Source organism: Spinacia oleracea, chromosome 4 (genome assembly GCF_020520425.1).
Source record: "Spinacia oleracea cultivar Varoflay chromosome 4, BTI_SOV_V1, whole genome shotgun sequence".
NCBI lineage: Eukaryota > Viridiplantae > Streptophyta > Magnoliopsida > Caryophyllales > Amaranthaceae > Spinacia > Spinacia oleracea.
In genome coordinates this window covers 142,225,981-142,232,848 of record NC_079490.1, presented here as the reverse complement: position 1 = coordinate 142,232,848, position 6,868 = coordinate 142,225,981, and positions in this window count along the sequence as shown.

Here is a 6,868-nt window from a genome sequence, read left to right as displayed (position 1 = left end):
AGGGCTTTGAATACTTAAGAGTTGGAACCAAAAACAACAATTTCAGTCAAAATATGACATATAACAATCAAATGAGCCTTAAATTGCATAAGTTGACCAAAGTAGATAAAAATGAGTCTTATCATCCTAAAATTGAGTATATTAAACATGTAAAAGGCTTAGAATACCTATTTAGCTTCATTAGTTAAGAGTTGGGACCGAAAACGACCATTTTAGTCAAAATATGTCCTATAACGGTCAAACGAGCCTAAAATTTGCATAAGTTGACCAAATTAGATGTTAATAAGTCTTATCAACCTAATACTAAGTATATTAAACATGTAAAGGGCTTAGAATACCTATTTAGCTTCATTAGTTTAGATTTGGGACCGAGAACGACCATTATAGTCAAAATATGTCCTATAACGGTCAAACGGGCCTTAAATGTGCATAACTTGACCAAAGTAGATGAGAATGAGTCATAGAAACCTAATAATAAGTATTTTAAACATGTAAAAGGTTTAAAATACTTATTTAGGTTCATTAGTTAAGAGTTGGAACCGAAAACGACCATTTTATTCAAAATATGACCTACAACGGTCAAACGAGCCTTAAATGTGCAGAACTTCACCAAAGAAGATGAGAATGAGTTTTAGAAACCTAATAATAAGTATATTGAATGTGTAAAAGATTTAAAATACCTATTTAGCTTCATTAGTTAAGAGTTGGGACCTAAAACGACCATTATAGTCAAAATATGTCTTATAACGGTCAAACGAGCCTAAAATTTGCATAAGTTGACCAAAGTAGATGTTAATGAGTCTTATCAACCTAATACTAAGTATATTAATCATTTAAAGGGCTTAGAATACCTATTTAGCTTCATTAGTTTAGAGTTGGGACCGAACATGACCATTATAGTCAAAATATGTCCTATAACGGTCAAACGGGCCTTAAATGTGCATAACTTGACCAAAGTAGATGAGAATGAGTCATAGAAACCTAATACTAAGTATGTTAAACGTGTAAAAAGTTTAAAATAATTATTTAGGTTTATTAGTTAAGAGCTGGAACCGAAAACGACCATTTTATTCAAAATATGACCTATAACGGTCAAACGAGCCTTAAGTTGCATAACTTTTTGAAAGTAGCTTAGAATGAGTCTAATCATCCTAATATTAAGTATATTAAACAAGTAAAGGGCTTAAAATACCTATTTAGATTCATTAGTTGAGAGTTGGGAGCGAAAACAATCATTATAGTCAAAATATGTCCTATAACGGTGAAACGAGCCTCAAATGTGCATAAGTTGACCAAATTAGATGAGAATGAGTATTAGAAACTAATACTAAGTATATTAAATGTGTAAAAGATTTAAAAGACTTATTTAGGTTCATTATTTTAGAGTTGGAAGTGAAAACGACCATTGTAGTCAAAATATATCATATAACGATCAAACGAGCCTAAAATTTGCATAAGTTGACCAAAGTAGATGTTAATGAGTCTTAGAAACCTAATAAAAAGTATATTAAACATGTAAAGGGTTTAGAATACCTATTTAGCTTCATTAGTTTAGAGTTGGGACCCAAAACGACCATTATAGTCAAAATGTGACCTATAACAGTCAAAAAGGCCTTAAATGTGCATATTTTGACCAAAGTATAAAGAGAATGAGTCTTAGAAACCTAATAATAATTATATTAAACATGTAAAAGATTCAAAATACTTGTTTAGGTTCATTAGTTAAGAGTTGGGACCGAAAACGACCATTATAGTCAAAATATGTCCTATAACGGTCAAACAAGCCTCAAATGTGCATAACTTGACCAAAGTAGATGAGAAGGAGTCTTAGAAACCTAATACTTATTATATTAAACATTTAAACGGTTGAAAATATATATTTGGGTTCATTAGTTCAGAGTTGGGAGCGAAAACACCCATTATAGTCAAAATATGTCATATAACGATAAAACGAGCTTTAAGTTGCATAACTTGACCAAAGTAGATGATAATAAGTCTTAACATCATAATATTAAGTATATTGAACATTTAAAGGTCTCAGAATACCTATTTAGCTTCATTAGTTGAGGCTTGGGAGCGAAAACAACAATTATAGTCAAAATATGACATATAACAATCAAACGAGTCTTAAATTGCATAACTTGACCAAAGCAGATGAGAGTGAGTCTTATCTTCCTAATATTAAGTATATTAAACATGTAAAGGTCTTAGAATACCTATTTAGTTTCATTAGTTGAGAGTTGGGAGCGAAAACAACAATTGTTGTCAAAATATGACATATAACGATCAAACGAGCCTTAAATTGCATAACTTGACCAAAGTAGATGAGAATGAGTCTTAGAATCCTAATATTAAGTATATTTAACATGTAAAGGACTTAGAATACCTATTTAGCTTCATTAGTTGAGAGTTGGAAGCAAAAACAACAATTATTGTCAAAATATGACATATAACGATCAAACGAGTCTTAAATTGCATAACTTAACCAAAGTAGATGAGAATGAGTCTTATCATCCTATTATGAAGTATATTAAACATGCAAAGGGCTTATAATACCTATTTTTTCATTAGTTGAGAGTTGAGAGCGAAAACAACAATTATTTCAAAATATGACATATAACGATCAAACGAGCCTTAAATTGCATAACTTGACCAAATTAGATGAGAATGAGTATTAGCACCCTAATATTAAGTATATTGAACATGTAAAGGGCTTAGAAGACGTGTTTATCTTTATTAGTTGAGAGCTGGGAGCGAAAAGAACAATTATAGTCAAAATATGACATATAACGATCAAAAGAGCTTTAAATTGCATAACCTGACCAAAGTAGATGATAATGAGTCTTATCATCCTAATATTAAGTATATTTAATATGTAAAGGGATTAGAATAATTATTAAGATTCATTAGTTGAGAGTGGGAAGCGAAAACAACCATTATAGTCCAAGTATGTCATGTAACGGTCAAACGAGCCTTAAATGTGCATAAGTTGACCAAAGTGTTAGGTTATGATTCATATGACAAAACATAAATCATGCGGAAAAACCATAAATCTAGGAAAGCATATTATTTACACATAATCATTTAACATAGTTTAGATGCATACACTTTGTTGCGTGCCCTCCCTAGCTGCGCCCGAACCGAACAAGAACAAGTCTTTAGGACTCCAAGTGTCGTCCCTCCGTAGATAGTCCACAGCACGTCCGGATCCGCCTTAAGCTTGATCAACTAGAATCGCCCTTAAGGTACTTGGAATTTTCGGCAACTTGTAGGCAATTGTGTGACTGATTTTTGCTCTCAAAAATCACTTTGAATCCTTGAATGCTCGATATAAATTATGAGCCCTTAACTCATATTTATAGACCATGGAATAAGTAATCGAATCCTACTAGGATACGAATTAATTAAATTAGAATCCTAGTAGAATTGTTATTTAATTAATTTATCTTTTAGGATTAGGAATTTAATCATTAAACAAATCCTATACTTTTTAAGTTTCGTATGTGAACACAAAAACTACACGAGCATGACCCGCAAGCGTGCAGGCCATGCCCGCGCACAGCCCACACGGCCGCTTGGCCCACGCGAGCTACAAGCCCCACGCGAGCTGCAGCCACTGCGCGCGCTGCGCGCGCTGCCACGGCCTGGCCTTGCGCTGGGCCTGGCGTGGCCTTGGCTGTTCGTGTGGCGCGCATGGCTTGCTGGGCGATGGCCCGACTTCGTGTTGGGCCTTCGTCTGGCAGGCCTCGTCCGATGCTAATTCGTACGATACGCTTCTGATTAAATTCCCGATTCCGGATTTATTTCCGATACGAACAATATTTAATATTTTCGATTCCGGAATTAATTTCCGTTTCCGGAATTATTTTCCGATTCCGATAATATTTCCGATTCTGACAATATTTCCGTTTCCGGCAATATTTTCGATTCCGGCAATATTTCCATTTCCGATAATATTTTCCGATACGTACCATGTTTCCGTTTCCGGCAACATCTACGACTTGGATAATATTTATATTTCCGATATGATCCATATTTCCGTTTCCGGCAATATCATCGTTTCCGGAGTATTCATTTCTTGCCTGTGACGATCTCAGCTCCCACTGAAACCAAGATCCGTCGTTTCCCAATATCCATAGATGGAGTATTTAATGCCATTAGATACTTGATCCGTTTACGTACTATTTGTGTGACCCTACGGGTTCAGTTAAGAGTAAGCTGTGGATTAATATAATTAATTCCACTTGAACTGAAGCGGCCTCTAGTCAGGCATTCAGCTCACTTGATGTCACTGAATTATTAACTTGTTAATTAATACTGAACCGCATTTATTAGACTTAATATTATATGCATACTTGGACCAAGGGCACTATTTCCTTCAGTCTCCCACTTGTCCTTAGGGACAAGTGTGCATTACCTAATTCCTTTGTCGCTCGATGCTTGCTCTTGAACATAAGGTAGGAGTTGTCATCCTTATTATGTCCAGAGGTGTTTCTCGGTTTCAGAGTTCAGCTGATCAAATAAACAGATAATGATAGCCTATGATTCATCCGAGCACGGCCATGCATTTCACAGTTTCTAGCTCCTCGAGTGGCCTTGTACAACTTTTAAGCATCTCATCCCGATTTATGGGAGGACAATCCTAATCTTGCGATCTTGAGATTAGACTTTGTTTGATAGGTGATTACCTGAGCGCTGCCTTTATAGCCTCCCTTTACGGTGCGACGGTTGGTCAACGTCAAAGTAACCAGTTCTCAAACAAGTAATCTCAAATCACTCAGGTATTGAGGATTTAGTGTCTAATAATTTTAATGAAATTTACTTATGACAGATTTTCATCTCTTACAGTAAAGTTTCATAGGTCTGTCCGATACTAGTCTTCCCAAAGTAAGTATCTATGCAAATGATTATGACATTGCCATGTCCACATAGTTCAAGAAACAGAACTACTAGTCATCTTGCATTCTAGTCTATCTTGAATATATCGTCAAATTGAAGGGACTCATCATTTAATAAACCACAAATTAAATGGAAAAATAAATTCTATTTATTTATTGTGAATGATTAACCAATAATGTTTTACAAAGAATTAAACTTTAAAACTTTAAAACATTAAATAAGGATATCAAAGCCATTCTCCAATATGCTTGATTCCCATAGCTGCATTGTGCGAGTTGTGCTTCGCCTGCGGCAGAGGTTTAGTCAATGGATCTGAAATGTTGTCATCAGTTCCAATCTTGCTTATCTCGACTTCTTTTCTTTCAACGAACTCTCGTAGAAGGTGAAATCTACGAAGTACATGCTTGACTCTTTGGTGGTGTCTAGGCTCCTTTGCTTGTGCAATAGCTCCGTTATTATCACAATACAGGGCTATTGGTCCTTTAATGGAGGGGACTACACCAAGTTCACCTATGAACTTCCTTAGCCATATAGCTTCCTTTGCTGCTTCATGTGCATCAATGTACTCCGCTTCAGTTGTAGAATCCGCAATGGTGCTTTGCTTAGCACTTTTCCAGCTTACAGCACCTCCGTTGAGGCAGAAGACAAACCCAGACTGTGATCTGAAATCATCTTTGTCGGTTTGGAAACTTGCGTCCGTATAGCCTTTAACAATTAATTCATCATCTCCACCATAGACCAGGAAGTCATCTTTGTGCCTTTTCAGGTACTTCAGAATATTCTTGGCAGCAGTCCAATGTGCCTCTCCTGGGTCTGACTGGTATCTGCTCGTAGCACTGAGTGCGTACGCAACATCCGGGCGTGTACATATCATAGCATACATTATTGAACCAATCAATGATGCATACGGAATCCCATTCATTCGTCTACGCTCATCAAGTGTTTTTGGGCACTGAGTCTTGCTTAGGGTTATTCCATGAGACATGGGTAGGTAGCCTCGCTTGGAGTCTGCCATCTTGAACCTATCAAGCACCTTATTGATATAAGTGCTTTGACTAAGTCCAATCATCTTTTTAGATCTATCTCTGTAAATCTTGATGCCCAATATGTACTGTGCTTCTCCTAGATCCTTCATCGAAAAACATTTCCCAAGCCAAATCTTGATAGAGTTCAACATAGGAATGTCATTTCCGATAAGTAATATGTCGTCGTCATATAATACCAGAAAAGCAATTTTGCTCCCACTGACCTTCTTGTATACACAAGATTCGTCTGCGTTCTTGATGAAACCAAAGTCACTGACTGCTTCATCAAAACGTATATTCCAGCTCCTGGATGCCTGCTTCAATCCGTAGATTTATTTCTTTAGCTTGCATACCTTTTTAGCATTCTTTGGATCCTCAAAACCTTCAGGATGTGTCATAAACACAGTTTCTGTTAAAACGCCGTTTAAGAAAGCGGTTTTGACATCCATCTGCCATATTTCATAATCGTAATATGCAGCGATCGCTAACATTATCCAAATAGACTTTAGCATTGCAACTGGTGAAAAGGTTTCATCGTAATCCACACCGTGGACTTGCCTGTAACCTTTTGCAACCAATCTAGCTTTGAAAACTTCAAGTTTCCCATCCTTGTCCTTTTTCAGTTTGAAAACCCATTTGCTTCCAATGGCTTGGTAGCCATCTGGCAAATCGACAAAATCCCATACTTAGTTTTCTGACATGGAGTCTAATTCAGATTGCATGGCTTCTTGCCATTGCTTGGAGCTAGGGCTCGTCATAGCTTGTTTCTAAGTCGCAGGTTCATCACTTTCAAGTAATAGAACGTCATAGCTCTCGTTCGTCAAAATACCTAAGTACCTTTCCGGTTGAGATCTATATCTCTGCGATCTACGCGGGGTTACATCTCTAGATTGACCATGATCCTCACCAGATTCTTCTAAAGATCTCTGAGTTTCATCTTGAAT